Genomic DNA, 26299 nt, shown 5'->3' on the forward strand with positions numbered 1-26299 from the left:
TCTAAGAAACACCAGTCTTACATCATTCTAGAGAAAGACAATTCCTATGCTGTTTAGTATTTCCTCAGAACATTCCTGAGAATAAAACACTTTCTCTCCTCTTAAAGTTGAGTTTTTAGAATACAAAAACTTGCACAGTAAAATATATTCATTGTAAATTAAATAGCACAGGCCAACAATAACACTATATATTCTTATAAAAAGAGTGACATTTTATTTACAAGCAAGACTCAAATCTTTATAGGTGACTGAATAAATAAATTATTTCGTCACAAAAGTATTAGTCTACCTTGCAATATAGTAAAACACTATTTTATCTATAAACAACGAAAGAGCTCTATAATAGGGTTCTTTTCCTTTATCTAAGAATGAAATTATTTCCAGTGTTCGGCAAGCAGCATTCCAAATTCTAATAAATAAATAAATAAATAAATAAATAAATCTCAGCCTGATATGTGTAAGAGCCCAACAAGAGCTACTCAGGCAAAATCTGAACATAATCCACTGTACAGCACTGGTCATAACATAAGGAAATCACACTCTGTATTTGTCCCTTATAATTTGTCTCTCCTGTTGGGACTATCAGCATCTCAGAGACACAGTTATGTTTTATAACACGCTTTACATTTCTAAAATGAGCACAACTCAAATATTTTTTCTCCATTATGCAGGGCTGCATATGCACCTGGATTAGAATGTCAGGCACTTCCTAGGACTATAAGGACAGTACAGCAATGTACCCAGAGACTGTTAAATATCTTATAAACTGCAAATACATGGATATGATATAGGAAATACATATAGAGAGAAATATTTATTATCATAGTAGATTGGAAGATTAAACAGTATTTAAACCATCAGATTCCAAAAGAGCGCTCATACAGGATAAAGCTAAACTTTTTTTTTCCATTTTTTTAACATAAGGTTTGTAAGTAAATGAAAATGACAATTAATAGTTGGTTTTAATCACACAGGGCATATAAAATCAAACAGAAGAGTTCTTACAAATATAATATACTGTCCATTCTTAACTGCTGGTCTATTTTTTAAAGGCTTTCTGTTTAAGGCTTCAAATACAGAACAAATCAACTATGCAAGACAGTAGTAAACACCTGGTGTCCAACAGTATAAGCTTAGATATACATTTCTCACATTCACAGTATTACTCAGCACCCCAAATATACAAATTAAAAGGTTTTGGGTTTCTTTTCCAAAGACAACAAAGTGCAAGAACCAAAATTTATTTCTGAGGCAGAATGCTGCCTCTACATTGAGCTGCCCTCCTCATCTGCATTCAGAAATCCCTCTCACAAGTAATTCACAGTTCCCCAAATAGAAGGAGGGGCAGAGGGGTTGCAATCATGATGCTGCACATTGATCCAAAAGGAGACAAACATTAAATCTTTTTTGGTCCATTTTGATGGACCACTCAGGGAAAGGGGCAATGGGTTCAAACTGAAAGAGGAGAGATTCAGAAAGGTACCAAGAGGAAATTCTTCCCTGTGAGGGTGGGCAGGCCCTGGCACAGGTTGCCCAAAGAAGCTGTGGCTGCCCCAGCCCTGGAAGTGTCCGAGGCCAGGTTGGACAGAGCTTGGAGCAACCTGGGATAGTGGAAGATTTCCCTGGTCATGGCAAGGGCTTGGAACAAGATTATCTTTATGGCCCCTTCCAAGCCAAACCATCCTGTGGTTCTGTGATAGACAGAGTTGATGCTGAGACATGAAGAAAGGTTAATGTCAACTGCAGTTCTTGATTTAATAGAAAATCAAGTTCCAGATGCACCTACTTTCTTCCTCCGTCACTTCCATCCTTTCTACCTTCCAAAGCTATTTCTATCTCAGTTTGCCTTCACTGTTTTCCCACGTAACTTCTGCCAGCTTCTTTCCCACACACAGAAAACTAGATACTGGCATGGTGGTTTCAGCAAAAAGCAAAAACCACCACACCCACCCACAGCCGCTTCCTTTTCCTTTGCAATGGATCCAGGATTTTCAGACACTAAAATAAAAGTAAAGCTTCTTTATTCGTTAATTGTATTTGTATAGCATTTGATATGGTTCTTGATTCTAACATGCTTTTAGGACAACATTCTTTAAGACACCAAACACAGCCTTTTTATGTCTTTCTGCTACCAGAGATAATATTTAGAAATGCACAAGTAGCTTATTACTTTAACTCTCTCATTTTTTTCCCTTCACTTTTGCATTGTACCTCTCCACAGCAGAATAAATGCTAAACTACAAGTCAGATGGCTCAGATTTTACCAAGTGGAAGAATACAAAGCAGTTTAAGAACTAAAAGAAAACACTTTAAAAAAAAAAGACCCCCAAATTTGGTGCCCTTGCTTCTGGGAAGTGAAGCTGAACTTGATGCTTTAATATAAGTTATGAATTTCATTTCACATGTGCTTTGCTTTTATGGTTCATGAGAGTCTTTTAAAGAACCTTCCATTCACTAGACATATTAATAAGTCTTCCTATGAAACACATAAAAATTCTGTTGAAAATAAAAAAAAGAGCTGTTTCTCCACAGGTAAATACTGAGGAGGAAATATATCAAAATACAATGTTAGCAGAGCATCAAAGCAGCAAAGTATTATGGAAGACAGTCCTGGTAATAGAAGTATCAACCCATTAGACATGTCCTACAATAACAAAGCCTTCTTAGAAGATCCTATTTCAAAGGTTTGTCTGTTTTAAGGAAACATTTTTACAAGGGGGGATCAACTTACCCAGATTTTCACAGGAGGATTAAAATAGTAGCATGGAGAAAGAAAAGACTGCTGCAGCGCTTTTATTGTTTACTTTTAGCTTCTATTTCTAATTTATTTAAGTTCCTGTAATGATGTTTCCAGGCTCTTCAAAAGGGTAAATGTCCAAGCCACTAAGTGCCTACATGAAGTATCATGGTACTATGTGTAAACACACGCTCATACTTGGCACATGCTAAAGTCCCACTGCTGCACATGGTACAGGGACTGACATTTATAAGAACTTCAAAATGGGCAGCTACAGAAATAGATAAAGCACTTTTTGCTATATTTTCAGGGGTTTAAGTGCCTGAGAAAGGTATTGGGGCAGGCAAGGCACAGGCTTGGTTCAAAGCCCCTGATGCAGACTCTCCAGGTGGCCAGACCACCAGGAGAGCAGACTGTGGAGACAGAGAGCTGCTGCAACCTCCCGTCCTCCACAGCCCCAAAAAGCTGTCCTGGCCAGAAAGGAACTATAACCAGGGTGGCTGGGAGTGCACTGAGCTAGAATAAACAGTTTCCCTCACTGGGGTTTCTACTGAGTTCACATCGTAACAAGGCTGCCCCAACGCATTCAGAATTTACCACCTCAAATAAATGTGATGAATCCAGCCTAGGGAAAGTATAAAAGCAGCCAGGTAGTCTGGTGGGAAATATGTGCTGCTTTTTTTTTACCTCTTCTAGAAATCCCCAACAACTCTCCTTTTCTGTTCCTACATAAAGGATGAGCACGTGCCCAGGTGGGCAAGCAGGCCAATGGCACCTGGCCTCTGTCAGCAGCAGTGGGGGCAGCAGGACCAGGGCAGTGATTGTCCTGTGCTGGACACTGCTGAGGTCACACCTCGAGGGCTGTGTCCAGTTCTGGGCCTCTCACAACAAGAAAGACACTGAGGGACAGGAACACGTCCAGAGAAGGACAAAGGAGCTTGGGAAGGCTCTGGAGCACAGGTCTGAGGGGGAGCAGCTGAGGGAGCTGGGAAAGGGGCTCAGCCTGGAGAAAAGGAGGCTCAGGGGGGACCTTCTCACCCTCTACAACTCCCTGACAGGAGGGTTTAGCCAAGAGAGAGTCAGTCTGTTCTCCCAGGTAACAAGGAACAGGATGAGAGAAAACAGCCTCAACCTGTGTCAGGGGAGGTTTAGATAAGGCTATTAGAATAATTTTCTTCACAGAAAGGTTAGTGAGGCACTGGAACAGGCTGCTCAGGGCAGGGGTGGAATTACCAGTCCTGGAGAGATATAAACGATTTATAGAAGTAGTTCTGAGGGACATGGTTTAGTGACTGACCTGGGAGAGCTGGGTTAATTTTTTGGACTCAATGATGCTAGAGGGTGTTTTCCAAGCTGAATAAATCCATGATTCCATGATCCAAACTGCCATAGGGCAAGCAAATACTTCTGTCCTCAACACAGAGGTACTTACCTGCTCCTGCCTACAACCAGACTGGGACTGTGGATCACAGGGATCCCTGTGCCTGCCATGCCACAGTGACCTGAGAGGGTGCACACTGTGTATGTGGGAGTGCAGGCCATGACCTGGATGAGGGGTTTGGGACCCACATAACAACCTGGACATAAATCTGGGCTGCATGTTGGAGAGACCAGAGGGTTTGTGTTGGTTACTGGAGGGACCAGGAGGTCCACAGCAGCTGCTGGGGAGGCTGTGGGGTTTGCTCGTGAGACCCACTTGCTTTGTGTGTCTCTGCAGGTGAGGACTGAGCTTGAGACTACTGGATTTAGCAATGACCAAGGTGTGAGTGCTCATCATGTACAGAACCAGCTGATTACTGTTATCAAACCTAAAACCAGGCAAGGATCCCATAAAATCACATAGGACAAAGCAGCTACCAGATACATTTGGACTGGCCAATATGTGGGCTCAGATCTCCTCAGTATTGTAAGAACATACAGCAAATTTCTCTTATGTCAGTTGTTTGGCAGAAATGTACCTGGAATATGCAACATATTAATTCTCACAGAAGTTTCCATATTATAAGGAAGTGTTCTCTGAAATATATGAAATATTTGAAATCTGACAGCCAGTTCATGATAAAGAAAATCAGTTTCACAGTACTGGGCACAAAAACGTCCCGAAGACTTCCAGCAATTTGAACGCCTGAAGGATAAGAACTGCAAATGACTGTAAAACAGGTAAAAGAAGCCTTGGAAAATCAGTAATACAGTATCTTGAACAGACAACCCAGAGAAAATAGCATAAGGATAGCACCTTTTTCAAAGTCTCAAAATCTAAAGATAACTCCTGTCTCTGCTTTTCTTTTTTTTTTTTTTTTTTTTTTTTTTTTTTTTTTTTTTTACTGTGGCTGCTGCTGAACAAATTAGGCCGAAGTAAAGACTGAAAGGAAAGAGATGACTGGTGCCAAACCAGAGAATTGATCAGACACGCACAGGAGGACACACTGTACAGAGAGTAGAAAAGGAAAGAACAAAATCCAGGAGGAAGGAACTTCCCTGAGTAAAAGGATGGTTTCAATAGGGGAAAAAGAGATAAATAATGAAGTCTCAAAATAATTTCAATTTTATGTTAAGATACGTTATATCAGAGAGGTGAGGTTGCTGTTTTTTAGACTTCACTCCCTCCTAATACTGTCTGTAAACTTACTGAGACATTAATTTAAAAATAACAAATAATCTTGTCTAAGCTAAAGACAAAAGGGAACACTATAAAGCACAGAGTTATGCTAACTAACCAGCAATGTCTACAGCACTACCTGAAAAGGCACTGGAGTTTATATCACTATTTATATGTTTGTCTGCTCATCAGGTAACTTCTACCAAAGCCCTTTTAGAAAGAAAAGGCAATAATTCCATCAGAGTTCATAGCTAATATATTTATCTGCTTGGATTAATGAAATCAATTATGCAGAAGTTTCACACAACATGCTGAGCATGGCTCTTTACTAGGATTTAGTGCAAGTATGATATATAGAGTCAAATATCTCACTACCCTGATGATGTGAACAGCAGTAACTCCCCACTTTCCTACTTCTACAAAGACTAGAGATGCTACAGGAATTTACAAAAATTAATTACCACCTATTTATGCAGCAAGTGGAGACATCTTACTGCCTTATTTAAATGCTATAATTTTAATTCAAAAAGTTTGATTATTAAATTATTGAATCTTTACCACAAGAAACTCAGATAAAGGAAAACACTTGTCCTCAAATGTGTATGGCAATGAGAAAGGCAAGTACAGGAAGAACCTGAAATGTCAAATACAAAATGGGGCTTTTTCACTCTAAATTTAAGCTGTGGTGATGTCTGCAAATATTGGAAAAGCATAAACAACAAGAAAAGAAACATTACATAATACCGTTTAATTATTCAAAAGTACATAGTGACACGTAAAGGGATAAAATTTAGAACAGGAACATTTAGAACAAATTAGAAGGAAAACATCTGAAAAAAAGAATTAAAACCCTCTGAAACCATCACAGAAGGAAGAAAATCTTCACTGCAGGAGACACAAAAACTAAGCTTAGCCAAGAACAGGGGAGGGATCTTGTGATGCTAAACAAGTACACAAAGGAAATCTTGATTATGTAAATAAAAATAATTTTTAAGAGATATAACTTCATTCTATTATGGTACATCAATTGCAACTCTATGTTTGGAGTCTGAAAAAAAATTCATTGATGCTTATAGTAATTAAAATTCTGAAATCAATAAAAGACTACATAATGAATAATTATTTTGAGCTTACTGAAAACTTTATAATGCTTTCTTAATGGTTCCCTGCAGATAGCTCTTGATTACCAGGATGGAAAGCACCATCCAAACGAATCATTGTTCCCCTGAGTTAAGACCTAAACAAGGCAAGACCTTTGTTAGAGCAGCTTTGTTTACCTGAAAATGGAAGTAGTTTGTTGACACCCTGAGTTTTTAAATGGTGAGGTCTGCCAGGCAGCAGGATTAACAATGTCTAACATCCTGCCAAATGAAAAGTCCAATTCTTCTCACAAAAAGACAAACCCTGCCCTCAGTGACGCCACCATAAATCAAGAATAACACAAAATCCTCAGGGATAAGTTTCAGAGATGCTGAAGTCTCCCAGCTCCATGGGAGGTCATTCTGTTTTGACTCAACAAAGTGTTTTTAGCATGAATCTCCTGAATTATATTCTTAGGCTGATTTTGAATGCTTAAATAACTTGCAGAAACAACATCCTACATTTTCCCTTTAGAAAGGGCAACTTTTGTTAATGTTCCCTTACATACACTATAAAGTAGGCAGTAAGAAATGTCTATCCAATTTTTTCCTTAATAAACTCATCTTCATGACTTCAAAATCACATTCTTGCAGACCAGAAGAGAGGGGAAAGGGGAAAAAAAGAAGATACCACTTCATCATTTCTACTCCATGAATTACAGACCAGCTGAGGTTGGATGTGTGGAGACACCCAGTTCAAGTCTCCTGCTCAAATAATTTCCTCAGGGCTGCACCTACTCAAGTTTTGACCTTCTCCAGTGATGGATACTCCACAACCTCTCTGCACAAGGTTCCCACATGCTTGGCCACCCCCATAGTAAAAAAACTGTTTTATATTTAACTGGAATCTCCCATATTTCAATCTGTGCTCAGTGGCTCCTGTGCAGTCACTGGCCACCACAGAAGGAAGCCTGGCTTTGTGTGCTTTACTCCCTCCCATCAGGTATTTATAGACATTGATAGGATTTCCCTGATCCTTCTCTTCTCCAGGAAGAACTGACCCACCTCTCTCAAGCTTCTCTTGTATGAGATGCTCCAGTCCCTTAAGCATCTGAGTGGCCCCTCACTGGACTTGTTCCAGTATTTCCATGTCTCTCTTGTACTGGGAAGTCCAGCAGTGGTCCCAGAGATCCAGATGGGTCTGTCCAGTGCAGAAGGGAAGGATCACATCCCTAACCTGCCTCAAGCAGCCCAGGGTGCTGTCCAAGAGCACACTGCTGCCACCTGCCCACCTTCACTGCTGCCTCCAGCCTGTTCAGGTGCTTGGGGAGAGAAATGAAATCTTCCCCTTTATAACATTCATGAGGCTCCTGTTGGCACATTTCTCCAGCCTGGTGACAATGACAGCATCATGACAGGGTCCATCAGCCACTCCTAGTTTTGCATCCCCATCAAACTGCTGCGGTTGCACTCGTGTCCCATAACCCAGGTCAATAATGAAGATATTACACAGTGCTTACGCAGAGATATTACACAGAGTCCAGGATCAATCCCTGGGATCACCAGAAGCAACAGCCCTCCAGACGGACTTCGCACTGCCAGTAACAACCCTCTGAACACAGCCCACAGCCCTCTGTCCATCCCTGCATCTTTTTCATCAGCTTGCACAAGAGGATGTTACAGGACAGAGGGACAAAAGCCTTGCTAAAGTAAAGGCAAACAGCACTCCCTGCTCACCCCACACGCACTGCTCTGTTATTTCATCATAGAAGGCTGTTGGGTTGGTCACAGATGATTTCCCCTTCATAAATCTGACAACTCTAAATCACTTTTGAATCCTTAACAGGCTCAGGAATGATTTCTAGGATGACCTGCCCAGGGGTCGGTGCGAGAATGACTGGTCTGTCATTTCCCACATCCTCCTTCTTGTTCATTTTGGGCACAGAAATGGAATTTTCTTCCTTCCACACCTCAGGAATGAACTTCCCCCAGTTGCCATGACTTCTCTTCACAAGCAATATCATACATAAAATCAAAGCAGAATCCCATATATTATGTCTTTGGATGAGCAAATATGTAAATTAAAGTCTGATTTCAATCAGAAAGTGCAGAAAGATTATCTGTGCTTAAACTTTTATGACTACTGTTAAGACATGAAAAATGTTTTTGTGTATATAAAAACACAACTTAAGAGATACATTTGAGTAAAAGGTTTTTTACGTACTTTTCCCTTCCCTGTGGTCAATATGCAAAATGTTGCCAATTTTGATGCAAGATGCTATAGAGGTCTACTTTCAACAGACTATTTATAGGTAAATATGTTTCAGAGTGAAGATGGATAAATTCCATCCAGGTCTAATTTTCTAAGTTTTGCTAAAAGCCCTGCAGAATAATCTTTCTACATATGGTCTTCACACTGAACTCACTTGTTTACTCTTTGTAAACTGTGGGATGTAAAATATCCACTGGCTGAGGAGCAGTGTGATTTTGTAAAATAGGTAAATGCTGGAATTTGGACAATCACATAATGTACGAGTTTTTTGAAGTCCCGTTATTAATGAAAAACAATAGACTTCACCCTTTGGGGGTTTTTTCTGTTATATTATATTAAATACTTTCTAACTGCTGGAAACCTGCAGATTTGTCCCAACATAAAACTGTGGCAAGAGCCCTTTTCAGTGCCATTGTTTACTCATCAAAATATATCAAACTAACAGTTAAGTGTCTTAAATTAATTTTACAAATCCTTATGACTGGCGAAGGAAAAAGATATAATTTATTCTAGTTGTATAACATAGTATGTTCCATTTCCTCACTCATAAAGGTTTTCAGATTTTCAGGAAACACATGAGACAATTGTCTTTCTCAACCATGCAAACTGGACTACGATCAGTCACTTCTGCTCTAGGAAAAAGTTCATCTCAACAAAATACCCAAACACAACTGGAATTTAACAAAGCCAAGGGAGATGAATTCTCAGCCTCCTCTCAAGAGGACAGGGCAAATAAGTGATGAGGAGAGCAGGAAGTCAAAACACAATTTCACTGTATATATATATATATATTATAAGTGTTAACCAAATGTGGAAACCCCTTGCTATTTTAAATCTAGATTAAAACCACAAGACAATTTAAACTAATCCACAAGATACAAAACATAAATGAGGATGAATACTTTATGCTAATTTTTAGAAAAATAATATTCTTCTTTTTTATATTCTCCAAAACATCAAGGCCATTTTTCATTGTTTTAAAAATTCATGTCATGATTTTATGAATGAGATGTGTGGGTGTTGAATGATGATAATTATATCCTATTCTCAAACAACACATTTCCTTATCAGATGGTAACATGTTTTATAACATCAGTCTTCATATTTTACTACCCTTCCTGAAGTCAGTGCCTGGAGAAGGAAAGCAACTTGTCCACTGTGGTCGGTGTCAGAAAAAGCAAGTTTTCCCCCTGGGCCTCCCATTGCCAGGGGGGTAACAAGTGCTCTACTGACAAATCAGGCTTTGCAAATTAGAGTTATTTTAATAGTAAATTAGCAAATTAAATTTAATTTTAATAGTAAAACAAAATGCCATGAAAAGTCCATCCATGTATGTAGGGAGCCTGTACTTTCATTATTCAACTTTGCAGTACTTGTGCGAGAGAACCGTTGCAGTACTCACTGTAATGGTGAGGAGAAATACAAAAAGGTATCAAAAAACATAACCTATCACAAAAATATGTAAATTTTTGAGACCAGAAAAGGCTTAAAAATATCAGCATTTTTCATGAACACTCTAAAGGCAAACTATGGTATTAATAATCACAGTATTCTACACTTACATTTTAAAAATCTATTATGTAAATAACAAAGCCACTTTAAAATACTTAATACAACTTCTGAATCAACAGTATTCAGAGATCCTAGCTTGGAAATCTGTGCTCTAAATTACAGATAACAAGTTTGGGGCAGAGCCTTCTACAGCTATGAAACACCACAATCCCTCAGTTATCAAAAATCAAACCCACTGTGAGCTGTTACAGGGGCTACTCTGTGTCACAAGTGAACCCGTGACTCCAAAACAATTTCTCCACTAGGCACAGGTAAAACACATCCACTAAGAAAAGAGACACAATAATTAAAATATAGAATGATTCTTTCAAATATTTGTGTTTTATTTAGGTTTAACTTCAGGAATTTAGGTTTAACTTCAGGAAGTACTGAACAAACCAATAATCTCACTTTTCTGAGAGTAAAATTCTACCATAAGATAAATCAATTTTACTGGATAGGACAATGCTTTAAAAACATATTTTATTTCAGAAATCAAAATATGCAACCTTCTCCCTAGAGTAAGAAACTGGAAGTTCTCTGATAAAATCTTTTCTGGAAAGTCAAGGCAATTTCATATCAATGGTGTGCTCTTTTTCCTGCTTTCAAATGGATTACTTAGATGTTTTAAAATGTTATAACCCACAATAATCTGTTCCAGGCACCAACGAAAAGGAAGAAAAAAATTACAGAAGTCAAGATGTCGCCTGGAAGCACTTTATGGCAAACATTATAAAGATAACACAGAGCAGAGAAGCTCTGGCTCAATCCATTATAAATACCCCATTCTTCTTAAAATCACAAAAATGTATTTATAGTAAAGAACTCTTACAGGCTTTTTCCTCCGAAGACTTCATTTAAGCACATTTTGGCAAAATTTTTGGAACGAGAAAAGAAGAGATTTATAAAATATTGATGTTTTACAGTCACCCTAGTCTCAATTTACTTGCTACAAGAACAAATGCAAGGACTTTGGAAGATGATCACATCCGTGTCTACTAATTACACTTTAGTTTTTTATTTTGTCCAAAATGAGCTGTCTAGCAGCTAGACTGAGAAGACACTAAATCATCACATAGACAACTAATGTCTCACTAAAAACACAAGTTATTGTTCTCATTTTGTTATTGGCACAATATATTTTTAAAATAAATGCATGCGATATTAAAAAAAAAAAAAAAAAAAAAAAAAAAAAGAAAACCCACCACCCACAAAAAGCCCCAAACAACAAAAAAAAAAGCCCCAAAATACAAACCCAAATGGGAATACTGACAAAGGATACTCCTGTACACACAAGGTATAGATCAAACTTTTTTCCCCTATGTCCAAAGGACAGAGCAGATGTTTGTCCTCTCTGCTTTCACCCCAGGTTCCCCCCATGGGTTCAAGACAGGGACAAACACAGACACAACAGTCTGCACTGACTGCCCTATTTTGCACTAAAATTATTAAATAATCACTTTGAGTGCAGGGATGAACAAAAGGAAATACAAAACAACTTTCTTGAGCTTCTCAAAATAAATAGTTTTTCTTTTTTTCAATGAAAAGTGGCTCAGTGGAACGTAGGAAGGGGAAGATGACAATATATGGGCTTTAGAAATATATTTTGGATAAGCAAATTAGGACTGAAGTGAGCGCTTTTCACAATCTTCACAAAAAAATTTCATGCTCAAATATATGAAAAGCATTTTTTTACAAAGTAAAGAAGCCAACCTGAAAGTACCAAATATTAACAGCTTAATAATAATACACTTTAAAGATTTAATTTAATAGCTTATTTAATAATAATACAATTTATTAAAAATACAATAACACTAAAAAGAAGGACGTGAAGTTATAGTCCCAGTTTGACATGAGTCAAGAATAAAAGACAAGACAGGGGAACAAGTAGGCCTCAAAGGAATGTCCCAGGGAAGAAATCCACAGTTAATTAATTCACTTTATTGATAGTAGTTTAAAAGGGGTGAATGTAAAGCAGAAGCTGGCATCCCTTTAAATTTGCCTTTTGAAAAAGAGTATTTTCTGAGCTTCTTCAACTAGAAAGACAAACATGAGGTATGCACATTCACATGAAACAAGCATGACTTGGTGTTTATTGAAAAGAATTTAGATTTAAATAACTGAAAATCTGAAGAGAATTTACTCTAACATTACAGGTGGATTGAATTAATAGTAATAGACAAATTATTAATTTAAAAATTCCAGGCTGCTGAAATAGAGGCAAAATCAGCAATCAAATATAGGCATTTTAAAAGCTGGGGCTTTTTGTTTGGATTTTTTTCTTCATTTTTTAATATACAGTTCACCCAGCATTATGCCCAGTAAACGAGTTAAAGTAAATCATTACCACAGATATTATATTTTCCTTTCTTATCTATATCTGCAAAACACAATGTGAAATGATAACAGGTAAAATCCTAAATCCCTTATTTATAAAAACAGACAAACCAGGCTAAAAAAAGTTTTTTAAAAAAAAAATACCACAGTCCAAAAGTCATTCCAAGTAACACTTTTAATTACTTATTTCACGTTTGTATGACTGCAGAAGACAAAATCTTTGAAAATATTAAATACAGCATCCTAAAGAAAACCCACAGATGCTCAGTATCAAGCAGCTTTTAGAAAGAACCAAACTTCTAAAACAAGAATTAATCTCTATGGACAAAAGTGAGGAGTTGACATCCTCAAAGGAATGACGTTCAGCATCCCATCTCCCCCTTCCTCTTCTTCCTTAGGAGCCAAGGAAGCAGAGACTGGATTTAGGGAAAAAATTCTCCAAGAGAACCTGTGGTTTCACTGAATCAGACACTACAGAGGCAACAGCAAATGCAATCTTTGGTATCAGAACAATCTGTTACAGGAGATCAATTAATGTCTCCATCCTGCAGTTGCTGAGCACCCCTTATTTCCCTCCTTTCACTTTCAGAGAGGAAAGAGCACGAGCTGCATTCCAGGGTATCCCAGGTGCCACAAAGGAGGCAGCCACAGAACACTGAGCTATTCCCTGGTATTTTTCCTCTTTAAAACACCCTGACTGTGCTTCTATATCAAGGCACAGTCGTTGCTTCTCAGAGCTGCAGCTTGGCATGGCTCAGGAGCCCAGCGAGGGTGCTCGTGGTCGGGATCTGTGTGGTCTGGGGAAGCTCTGCTTCCTTGGAAATGTGGCATCAAACAGAGTTTATTTAGAGCCCCAGTCTCTCGGGCACACTATGTAAGTTTATTGTTTATCCCTTGCTGGGGAAGTCTTCTGAGGTCAAGGTAAGAAGCAGGAGGTGATATTTGATATGAATGTTCCAGCACACGTTATGTGGTCCATGGCTGCAGCAGCCCCACGAGCACTCTGCTGGTGGTCCGTGGAGATCTGGCCAGTGGAAGGTGCTGGCTTTCCCTGTTTCCAGCTGCTATATCATATTTGATGTATTTTTAGCCTAACTTAATATTTTCCTAATATTCCTTTTCCATGTAAGCAATTAGTGTGGTTACCAGGGATGGCAGCAGAAGTGTTATTTGGCTGCCAAGGGGAGAAGAGGTGGTCCTTCAGCTGGGCACGGGAGGAGAAGCACAAAGTCCTTCTTAGGAGGTGGGGGAAACCCACCCAAGAGGTCTCAACACCTCCATTTCTCCATTCAATGAAGTGAACAAATTAAGAGTTCTTTTTTCAGAAAATTCTGCTGACACATTAATTAATATCACTGAGGAGAAAAGAACAAACCAACAAGTTGCACTTTTTAGTGTTACAAAAGAGACAAGGTATAAATGGGTTTTAAAAATATGTGGCATTTCTGACCAAGAGTTTTGCAATTCATACATTTCTTTAGTCTCAGCACCTGGAGGTAAAGTACAAATTTCTGCAGTTAATTCACCAATCTAAAAAGCAGAAAAATGTCTTCCAAAATAGATTTGGCCATGACCTAGCAGAATTGTGCTATTTTAATGTTCATTTTTGAAAAAAAATTGAGAAATTTCTAGTATTTAAATAAATTACCCTGTTAGCCTCCACTGCCTTAATTCATATTTACTTACTTTCATCTTGCCTTTGACTAATCAGAAGAGACTCATCAAACCAGTTGGAGACAATTTAAATAATACTATATTAAATGGTGAACATTTGATGAACAAAGAAAAGTGTCTTTGTATACTTTTAAAATTTTCATTCTTATTTAATTATCCAGGAAACGACACTGAATTCAATTTGCCCATGAAGGTCCAGCTGAGAGCAGTCAGTCCCTAACCATGCAAGCATAGTTTACATTACCTTTAAGGAAAAAAAGAATTCCAATGTTGAGAAGTTACAAATTAAAGTTATTCAGCTTCTGAATTCTGCTAACAACAATGATCATGAATGAGTGACTCTTATTTAGGAAAACAGTCCCTGGAGACAGGGATTTTATGCATTCAAAGGTGTCCTTGCCTCCCTTTGAAATGCAGCAGAGTTCAGGCTCCTTGCATCTCTCACCTCCTCCAAGTAAGATGGGAATTTTTTACAATTCTCAAGAGCGTTTGCCTGATGCCTGGAAAACACCAAATCCCTTATTGGCTTTAGACGTCTGTAAGATTTCTGAGCAGTCTCTCAGAATCTCTTTCCAAGACTTTGCAACTGAGCGCCTTCCTAAACCTCAGCTTAAGAAGGATTTACGGAGACTAAATTTGCTCATCAATGGCTGACAGAATAAAACACAAAATTGCATGAAACTGAATGGAAAATCACTTCCATGTATGAGGCTTTTCCTCCCTTCTCTTCCCCAGAAGCTTAATCATCATCTAGTGGTTGGTGTTCTTCCATCACTTTGACAGGGAGCAGACCATAATGCTTAAGAATTAAGCAACAAAAATAATAAGATGGGGTGCTTTTTCATTCTTTTCAAAATAACCTCACTGACTTGTATATGTATATCCTGACTGGCAGGAACTTTTTCTGGCATCTGTCCAGACAGTTAAAGGAAAGTAAGGAGTATAAATATGATTTTAGAAGTACACGAAGAATTCTTTGTCCTTTTTCCCCTCTCCTTTCCCATAAAGGCATTATCTAAAAAGGTAGGTGTGGAATAACACCAGTCTTGAAACCTCAGCCCATTAAGACAGAAGGAAATGCAAACTGCATGGAAAGCTGTTTTCAGGGACATACTGTGCAACCATGAGCCTGCTTTGTATGTTCAGGAAATTCTCATGAGTTTTCTTAATGAAAAAAAAAAATTACTAAAAAAAGATTTGCTGTAAATATCTCACAAGCCATGACAAAGTACCTTATAAAATATAACTATTCATAAACAGTCTAGCCTCTGGAACTAAAAAACACTGACACTTTCTATTAAAAGGTGCTTAGTCACGGTTCACTAAATATTTACAACGAATCATTTATTCTCTAATTTCATTGGCTTTACTGTCGTTAGCAAAAGTCAAGAAAACTTCCTGCATGAGTGTGAATGGCTTGTGTATGTAAACCACAGCCCCCAAAATCTTTTTTATGGAAGCAGAAAGATCTCCACATTACACAAGTAGGTTCTCCTCTTCTGTAGAAAACTATCTGCTTAAACTTCCATTGGATGCAAGCATTCAAATGAATTGGAACCAGAAGGCACAAGAGTAAATGAACATCATATCTTAAGGATAAAAGGAAAAATAAAAAGACATAGTTCCTCAAGTTCTCCAGCTCCTGATTTCTATCAGCAAGTTTTCTAGCCAAATCCTGGCATCCTTTCTCTTTTTCTCTAAGCCCAGCCAAAGAAACAGAAGCTCAAGCAAGGAGGGTGAAGGAAAAGTGCATTATGCAGCATTGCAGAGCTCATGTTATCATAAAGCAGCGTCGAGATTTGGGCTACTGGTATTGCAGACACTTCATCAAATGACAGCAGAAGGTTTTCTGCTCCTGTTTGGGTGGGGATGGAATGGGAGACTTAGGGTTTGTTTTCCAGGAGTCTGATTGAGCTGCTGATAAGCAAGGGAAGCTCAAAAGGATTTGTAAGGAAATGGGGTGCTTATAAAAACACACAGGTATCTGCCAAAAATTGCAGGCTTTAACACTATCAGAAACAGACAACCTCCCACACTCTGCACTGACAAAACCATGATTCTTTTATGGGCTTGTCAAAGACAGAAGACTGTAAAATGCCACAGTTTATCTTTACAGTGGAGGCTTACACTGAAACTGCCTAATAGAGTTATGTGAACACCTACACCTGAATGGAGCCTCCTTATCAAGGAGATGTTTTTCTTAATCCTGAAGTCTTTCCATGGTTTGATGTCATAAATTTGTATGGTAATAGCAAGGTTGCTGTTCTCCTCTTGCTGACACCATTTAGAAACATGAAATCATTTAGGCTGGAAAGATTGAGTCCAACCATTAACCCAGCACTGCCAAGCCCACCACTAAACCATGTCTCCAAGTGCCACATCCACATATCTTTTAAACCCCCCAGGGATGGTGATTCAATCACTGCCCTGGGCAGCCTGTTGAAATGCTTGACAACCGCTTCTGTGAAGAAATTTTTCCCTAAGATCCAATCTAAACCTCCCCCAACACAAGTTGAGGTCATTTCTTCTTGTTCTATTACTCACATAGGAGAACAGATAACTCCCACAGGACTCCAACCTCCTTTCACAGGGAGATGCAGAGAGAAAGAAGCTCTTTAAGCCTCCTTTTCTCCAGGCTGAGCCCCTTTCCCAGCTCCCTCAGGTGCTCTTATCAGACCTGTGCTCCAGACACTTCCCCAGCTCCAATGCCTTCTCTGGACATGCCCTCAATGTCTGTCTTGTCATGAGGGGCCCAGAACTGAATCCTGGATTCCAGGTGTGGCTTTACCAGTGCCCAGCACAGGGGACAGTCACTGCCCTGGTCCTGTTCCCACACCATGGCTGATACAGGCCAGGTGCCTTTGGCTTTCTTGACCACCTGGGCACACCTGGCTCATGTTCAGCTGCTGTCCCCAGCACCCCCAGCTCCTTTTCCACTGGACACTGTCCACCCACTCTTCCCCCACTCTGCAGCACTGTGCGGGGTTGCTGTGACCCAAGTGTAGGACGTGACATTTGGCCTTGTTTAACCTCATATAATTGGCCTCAGCCTGTCGATCCAGCTGGTCTAGATCCCTCTGCAGACTCTTCCTGCCCTCCTGAAGATCAACAGTCCCATACAATTTCAGCTGTCTGAAAACTTGCTGGCTGTGCACTTGATCTCCTTGCCCAAATTACTGATAATATTGAAACTGTTCATCTGAGACCAAATAAAATCCCTGCACCATGACTTTGAGGCCTTCATACTCATCCTTCCTCTTTTTATGGTAACACGGATAAGACAGAAAGACCAGCAAAAATCAGGAACACTTCTAGCTAACAACCTAACCTCCAGATGGTAAAGGCAGAAGTTTCACATGAAGTACATCAACCCATACTCACAGGTAGCAATTTTTGAACTCTACTTCATAAAGACTTAGACATATTTGACCAAAAAGGTTAAGCAGATAAAGAGGCCACCACTGCTTCTCTGTTAAACTGTTCCATTGACTATCTCACTGTTAAAAATATGCTTTGGTTTTAATATTAATTTACCTTGCTTCAGTTTCCAATCAGTATTTATCCTACTTGTGGGAGACCGTGTGACTCATCAAGACGTTCAGTCAGTGCAGCCACTGGAATCCTGACAGCAACTCAACCAATATGGACAGGGTCCACACTAGAGTTAAATGACCAGATCTTTAAGCTGCACAAACTCCAAAAGGATTTTAGACCTCTACAGTATGAGAATTGGACATTCTTTTCAAACCCATTTTCTGTGAGATTACAGACCTGAACTTTCCATGTTAATGGTGGCCAAGCACCTTCTGACATTCTATTTCATAAAACACACAGTGAGAGAATAAAAAGAAATTATGTATGATTTGGAATCATTCCAGCCACTGTTTTCACAATACCCCTCTACTCCCAAAAGCCAGACAGGAGTATTTAGATTAAAACACAGACAGTTCACACGAGTCCACCCATCAAACAATCAAGATCTGCTACTGCCCCTGCCATTACTTTTGATTCAAAATAAATCTCATGTAATTAGTCTGTTACTTATACTTTAAGCTACTACACTCAACAAAAACTAACAGCATTTAGTCTTTACTGTCCTTACATATGATTTTAATTCTGAATTTCTTTGTATAATAAAACAAGCAGGGGCACTTTGCTTGGGAAAACACCATGTAGGAAATATGGTTATATGACTTCAGATGGCTTTTCACCAGCTAAAAAACCACAAGAGAACTGCTGGTGAGATTGATTAATGTGCAAGCACAATTAATATATAAACACATCCCTGTATTTCTATTGCATTCTTATATTCCAATTGATGGAACAGCCACACAGGTAAGGCAGAAAACCCAAAGGGAAGATTGGCATGGATTATCATGTTGAATGTGGGGAACCCTGACATGTCAGTTCAATAACAGAATGTTTTGAATCCCCAATTAAAGCTCTCACATATAAGGGGTTTTTTTAAAAAAATCACTAGAGATTATGTTTTTACAAACAATGAAGCGTATTATACTGTTTTTTAGCTGGTATAGCAATAGTTCTAAAATTTTTTCTCTACTTCCTATTTCTTCCAATTTCTCCTTCTTTCAGCTGTCATATAATTTAAGTTCTCTTTCCTAAATTGTGTCAGCTATTCTTAACATTGAGGGTACCCCTTTAAGTCAGTCACTTCAGATACTAGAGATCCTTCTCTCAGTGCTTGCAATCTAAGTGGGATGAGTTTCTACAACTCAAAAAACAGATTTAGTTTGAAAATACATCAAGAATATGACCTCCACTGCAACTTCAATCCATGCATGTATAAATCCAGTGATATTAAAATATGTATTAACTTGTTGTAGTCATACTTGAGTGTTAGATGTTTGTACACAACTTGGAAAAACTGGAATAGCAGCATTAATATAGATTCAAAAATGCAAAATCACAGAAATCATTGTTAAACATTGCCAGAAATATATTTACTAAAATGAATACCGGGAGGAGAAAAAACTGCCTCAGTTATTGAAGTTTTGCAATTACTGTTGTGGCTTCTCATGCTTATCAGGAACGAGGCAGGCATGAGCTCCAAATATCACACAGACCTTTACAACAGGCAAAATCAAATCAGGTTAGTTGAGGATACAAAGGGGACTGTTTCAGCTCCTCTCTTGACTTGGTTTTCATCCAGCTGGTACACTCCAAAGGCCTTTAATCTCTTAACTACCTGTCTCATTAGCATCTCTACAGAGATCCAGGGTGTTTAGAATATCTGGGAGGCTTTCATGTGCCATGAGTTGAAAAGCTTGATATGAGAAACCAACAAGCCCTAACAAAGTAAACCTTGGTACAAAATACTGTATCATTTTGAGTTTATAACATATGAGCACCTTGTTCCCTTGCCTGGCACTGGTTGTAAAAGAACCATCCCAACTTGCTGACCAAAGCCATAAAGAACAGATATTCAATACAGAGTGTAAATGCCTATAATCACTTCACCAGAGGAAACACACTGACAACCCACAGCCCTGAGCTCTGCTGGAGTTCCAGGGAGGAGCGGGCACTGTTATAAAGCTTCACGGCAAATATGATTCAGAGGGTTTGTTAAAAGTTCTTGAGAAACTTTTTTTAAAGCCCTCAGTGAAGAACACAGTAAGTTCAGATGCCCTGAAGACCATTTGTGTGTGGTTGGTCTTTACTCAGCACAAGAAGCTTCCCCTGCCCCTTTCAGTTTCTGAAGACTCCTAAGATTATTCAAAATTTTTGTTTTGCTTTAAAATACAACCTTTGCAAAGAGGAACTCATGTGGTGTCACACATGTTCATTTGCAGAATGCTCATTGTTAAAATAAATGAGCTGTAACATGATTTTTGGGCAATGGTATCACTGGGGGTGAGACAACAGAGTCTGTGCTGTCCTCTCAGGAAAAGCAGGAGAAAATTTGTAGTTTGGGAAAGGAAGTGGGAAATGCCACTGGAAAGACCTTTGTGTGCCAGCCAGAGCTACAGGCTTCAATCCTGTCACCAAAATACCCCCTTGCACTGCTGGGACTCAGACACCACTCTCAGAAGAAAATCAACCAGCCAGCAGGGCTCACACTGCCCACAAGGATTAAACTTTTCAACATCAGCTTTCAGGCAAAGTAAAACTCATTATCTTTTTTTTTTCTTTTCCTTTCAACCTTCTCCCTTTTCACCTGAAACAATGTTCAGAAAAGTTCAGAAATTTAATTGTTTTCACAAGCACCTTCTCCACAAATCAAATTACATGGCATGTGGTGAAAAAAAAAAAACAACCAAACATGAAAATGCCACTACAAATGCTCAAAACCTTTTAATGATCATTAAGAGGCTTACACCCTGACTAGGACAAAAAACAGTTTTTTCCTCACTACATTTAAATTCTTCCACTCTAAAGCACTTTAGTAAAGAGTAATTACTGAGGAATAATCAAAATAAAACTGCCTTCAAATATCAAACTGCTGAAATGGCAAGTGACTAGATATCTACTACAAGTTTTGCCCTATTATCTTATAATCTGGAAAAGTCACTAAAATTTTAGGAAAAGCCTTTCGAAGATGTTACAGAAGCATAGAAGCATATGCCTTTTGTAATACAGTTACTACTGATTAATTGTTAATAAGAGACTCTTGAGAGAGAACTACCTTAAATGTGAAAGAAAAGAAAAAGCACAAAAAGCCAAGAGGTTCCTACTCCTAAGACTAAACCTGATGAAAGACCTTTAGAAATGCCTCAAACCCAAGACTTTACATCTTCTCCTGTAACCTGGCCTAGAAAATTTACCTTTGGCCACCAACAGCACTGACAATATTGAGTTGCCATGTCACTGGAGGACAAGCCACAGAGGTCACCCTCCCAAAACGTATGCAAGGACCACAGGGCAAAAACAGGCAGCCCCAGTGCCTGCCCATTTTGCATACCCTGCCTGCTTCCCCTGCCTCATATCCCACATCCTAAGCCGCAGGCTGGCAGGCACCTGGGAGAACTCTTCACAAGGGTGACAAAGGGCTTTAAATTCACCCATGTCAGGTGGATAACCTCAAAATTTGGATAGTGTTTTTAAATAATAAAATTACTACATCCTTCCTGGCCTTTCCTACAACAACAGCAATGCAAAAAATGGAGCGGCTCCTTCCCCAGCCCTCACCATCAAATTTGAAAAGGGAAGCTCTCAAGGGGGGTAAAGGCACAAGTTTTGCTTACTCTGCTTCAGCATAGATTTAATGAAGATAAATGACCACTTCATGGTGTCACTTCTCAATCTCTACACATTCTTAAAACTCCATGATGCTCTAAAGCAAGGCCAGAGGAGGCCATGGAGATGACTAAAGGGAACCTCTTTCCTATCAGCATAGGCTGAGAGAGTTTGGTTGTTCAGCATGGAGAAGGGAAGGCTCCATGGTGACCTCAGAGCACCTTCCAGTACCTAAAGGAGGTACAAGAGAGCTGGGAAGGGACTCTGGAAAAGGGATGGAGTGACAGGACAAGGGGGAATGGCATCAAACTGAAAGAGAACAGGTTTAGATATGAAGGAGAAATTCTTGGCTGTGAGGGTGGTGAGGCCCCGGCCCAGGGTGCCCAGAGAAGCTGTGGCTGTTCCATCCCTGGAAGTGTCCAAGGTCAGGTTGGATGAGGCTTCGAGCAATCTGGGATAGTGGAAGGTTTCCCTGCCCATGGCAGGGGTGGAACAAGATAATCTTTAAGTTCATTTTTTATTCTCTTCATCCAACTCTGCTTACACAGCTAAGGGACAAGATGACTTTGAGTGTCCATGCATGATAAAAGGGTATTTAAAAGAGGAAATACAAATTATTATTTCCTTCCACCCTCACATACATCAGTGAAATTTACTATTAGGAGCACTAACGAGTGATTACAAATTATTCTTCATATCTAGCTTGAAAAATGACATAACAATCTTCTGCAAAGTTAAACATGTCTGCTACTGAAGTAGCTGATTTTTAACTGTTCTGTAACTTCTGAATTTACTTCCTTGCTCCTGAGAAGACAAACAAAAAAATTAAAATCACTGCTATAAAGATGTAGAATTGTATCTTCCTTCAGTCAATAATGCACAGGGTAAGTATGTAGTAAGAAATCTGTTTTTAATCAGCTTGATTGAAGAACTTCTGTAAATAAAGTATGTTATTAGTTCTTACTTCGAGGGCTATAAGCAGAAGTTGCCAAAAATAGTTTTCATGGTGGCAAATTCTGTCAGCTCTCACACATTTTACTGAAAAACATATAGTATTTTGTTAACTTCCTTGCAAAAACAAAACGTGGCAAAGTGTCACGCTTTGTTACACAGTCAAAGAATGTTTCCAAGCCATTCAGGAAATCAAAGAAAGGTTGAATTTTATTTTACTTCAGGTCTTTTGGGTCAGAGAGCAAATAATAATTTAGTAATAACAACAATTAAATGGATGTATTTGTTTCATGTTATCAAGTAACTTTCTTACTTGGCCTCTATAGGCCTTTCATTTTTATATTTGCCTTCTGAGAAGCTGTGAAATCTCTCAGGAATGAGACTTCTCCTTGGCAGAAGTACACACTAGAGATGATATCTATCACTTCCTAACCAGCCTAATTTTTAAAAATTTTCTCTGTAAGCTGAAGGTTTGGAAGAACATTAATTTGAGCTTGAAAATCAAAACTTATTAGGAATTGGAAATACTTGTAGAAATTAATTTGAAAAACTGCACTTTAAAAACCCCAATTATTCAATGCTAAAAATGTTGTACATCTAAATAAATACGGAGATTTTTTTTGTCTGTGGTTTTAGTTTTAAATAATAAACTGTACAGGCCTGTTAGTTATTTATCCCTGTGCTAAGCTTTGATTCCCTTACCAAGAACGACCTGGTTAGAACAAATTCAGTTCTTGGTATACTTAAAATTAAACTAATTTTACATTTTTAGCATAGACCAAATGTTCTAAACCAAATGAAAAAAAAGGAGAGCAAACTCACACATCCAAGTATGCGCTTTCAAACTACTCTAAAATCAGATTTCTATAAACAAAAGTCTTGATGTAAAGCATTTCTATAAAATGGATGAGAACAAAATTGGTGGGTTTTGCAGAGCATAGCAGAACTGGAAACTAAAAATATTATTTTAGGTGGTGAAAACAAAACTTTTTGCATATGTAAGTGAATTATGGTGGGTTTTCCTGTTGCCTGTAATTTAGCTTCAGTAATGAACAGCTTTTTGGGTCTTTCTGCGCTGTGCTTCTTTTCCCCTGGGGAAGAGGGGATTTCAACATTTCTTAGAAGTCAACTGAGAGGTTGAAAATTATCTGAAAAAGACAAACTATCTGAAAAACAACTACTGATAAAATAATTTATTCCTTTTCAGCACAGAAGCTATGGAAATGCTGCTGTAGAAAACCAAGCCAAGTCTGTCTTTATTACAAACCCTATCCCACATTTAATTGTTTGATTTCCACAGATTTCTAAAGTTCAAAGTACACTGCACAGAACTTTCAGATATTTCAACTGAATCAGCCTATGGGTGAACTATTACGAATTCTGCAGTTTTTAAATGATGCTACTATTCTTATTTTTATATTGCCCATCTGTCATTATAGAAAAGGGTTTTTTAAATTCACAATTCTTGGCAGCTACTACCTCTTACTGAAAAGATTATGTACTGAAAATAATTTCTTTCCCATTTTATAAAAGAGTAGGAAATAGTAATGATTGTATCTAATATTTCAATTGCAGTTTTTTTAATAAGATAATCACTTATTAGAGGTGAGCAATAGTATAAGTACTGTACAATTAAATGAAATTATTTTTCAACAATAATGTAAAAATAAGGAAGAGAGAATAAATTAGTAGCAACATCAACTTTCCAAAACATTTTTCTTTTGCCAAACATAGATCATGCAAGACCAACAAGATTTTAGTGGCCTTTCTCACACTCTTATTTTCAGCAAAGGAGTTTGTGATCCATAATTGCTCACGAGAACAGAAGAACTCATCAGACCCCTCTCCCCTCTCAATAGGTCAATTGATCACTGGCAATAGAACTGTTCACATTGCACTGCTGCCCATGAGAGGCACCAGCACTGGCAGAAGGAAATTTACTCTACCCCCACAGTTGCATCTTATAATTGCAAACTTAATTGCAAACTTCTAGTGGTACTTAATAAATATCACAGATTTACAAATCAAAAGGGGAGGTTCTGTACCATCTCCAAGACTTGAGAACTCTTGGTGGAAAAGTTCATACACAAAATGCAGTAAAAAGCTTGACTGAAAGTTAGATTCAATTTCCTTTTCTGATGAAGACACTATTTCAAAGAACACAGAGAGCCATTAAGGTTCTAAAAACCAATCAATAATCAATGCACTATTTTTTAAGCAGAGGAAATAAAAATAAATCACAATGGTGAGCAGTTAAGTTTGGGACTAATATCAGAGGTGTGATTTACTACAGATGAGACATTTTGGTGTTCCTGAAAAACACTGTGTCTACCCCAGCCTCAAGAATTATCTTTTCTCAAAGAACATTTCCAATGCTATTGTTTCAGATCCATCCGCTCTGCTCATTTTTATCTGACAGTGTCTTTAAATTTAAATGTATTTTAAGTGTATTTCAATATTTTCTTCTCTAAGTAAACTTTCATTAGAAACCATGTAATCACCCAAAGCAACCCCATACTTAGAGAGATGTGTTGATTGTACTCTTGGTGGTGCATTGGTTGCCTGAAAATGACTCTGTATATCCCCAGCAAGGGGTGACCATTCTAAATTTCATATTGACAATGCTTTTGTATTAAACTTTACCTGAGCAGCAAAGTCTTTTCAAAGCTAAAAGTGTTATCTGTGCACAGCTTAGAGCTAATTTCCCTTTTCTCCCTCTTTTAATGTCTTTTGAAGTAATAGTTACTAAGGCTGCTGATTTCTGTGAAGTAAGTTTTTCCCTGGACTATTTCAGAAGCCATTGCAAGACTTCCAAGGAGTCAAGTTTTGAAGGACATTTCCATTAAATCACACAGATGCTAAAAGTATTAATTAAATAATTTCCAGAAGAGGCAAAGTAATTTAAAAAATCATAAAAATACAAAATGCTGCTTGAGAGTACTTATCCCAATCAAATGCCCATATGCATCAAAACACAAAATTTCCAAGCTTGTCCACAACCATCGTCGTTGACTCTGATTGCTACAAGGGTGGCAACAAATTACTCAGTTGAAGCTCTCACATATCAGCCATCTCAGATCCATTTCCATATCTGCAGCAAATCACTGCTGTGAAAGCAGAACTCCTCCCAAGCAGGGAAAGCAGCGGAGCTGGAACAGTGGCAGGGTAGGAAGCAAAGCCAGGGTCTATGGGGAGGGTCATAAAGAAAGTGCTGGTGAGCTGTTCCAGGCACACAAGCACAGCCAGAGCAGCACAGGAGCCTCAGCTCTGAGAGCTGCCCTAAAGAGCCTCTGAGATTTAGTTCAGAGATGTAGATTTGGAGCAATTTTGCATAATTGTTTATGGTAACCCTTGATTTGTTAGAAGTTCATCTTGTAGGTGCAGATCCGTAAAACCTGCTGCAGCCTGAAGGAATGAAAAATATTAGAGCATCAAAATTTTTAAAGGAGGAAAGGGAGAAAAGAAGGATAGAAGTCTGTTGCTCACATTCCTGATCCTAGACTGATAAACTCAGAACAGTTCTTCAAGCAGACCTTTATCCTCAGCCCATAATCTGCATCACTCATCATGTATCATCACCCAGAGAAGGCCTGAAGAACTTAAACATTCAAAAGCTTCTCATTTGTAATCAGCTGTATATCTGTAATAAATCACTTCTCCATACAAATCCTGCTTCACCTAAATCAACCCCTCTAAGTACTCAATGATCACTCAAGTCACCTAATTTATTTCAATCAAAGTTTTGGAAATGGGCCATGTGACTAATTAGTATGGCTATTAGGGGATGTAAAAAGGCACAAATTCAGTATAAAATCACAAACTATTCTTAAGATTCCTTTTACATTCTTCCTATGTAACCATTCTTTTTTTATTTTTTCACCTTCAGTAATGTTCTGATTAAAACC

General features: G+C 38.4%; 1 protein-coding gene across 4 annotated transcripts in view; it reads right to left on the reverse strand.

Annotated features, from left to right (window-relative positions):
- The window catches only part of SUPT3H (SPT3 homolog, SAGA and STAGA complex component), a 253811-nt gene that overhangs the window by 128290 nt on the left and 99222 nt on the right, over nt 1–26299 (reverse strand). The window lies entirely within an intron of this gene.

Source organism: Melospiza georgiana, chromosome 3 (genome assembly GCF_028018845.1).
Source record: "Melospiza georgiana isolate bMelGeo1 chromosome 3, bMelGeo1.pri, whole genome shotgun sequence".
In the NCBI taxonomy this organism is placed as follows: Eukaryota; Metazoa; Chordata; class Aves; order Passeriformes; family Passerellidae; genus Melospiza; species Melospiza georgiana.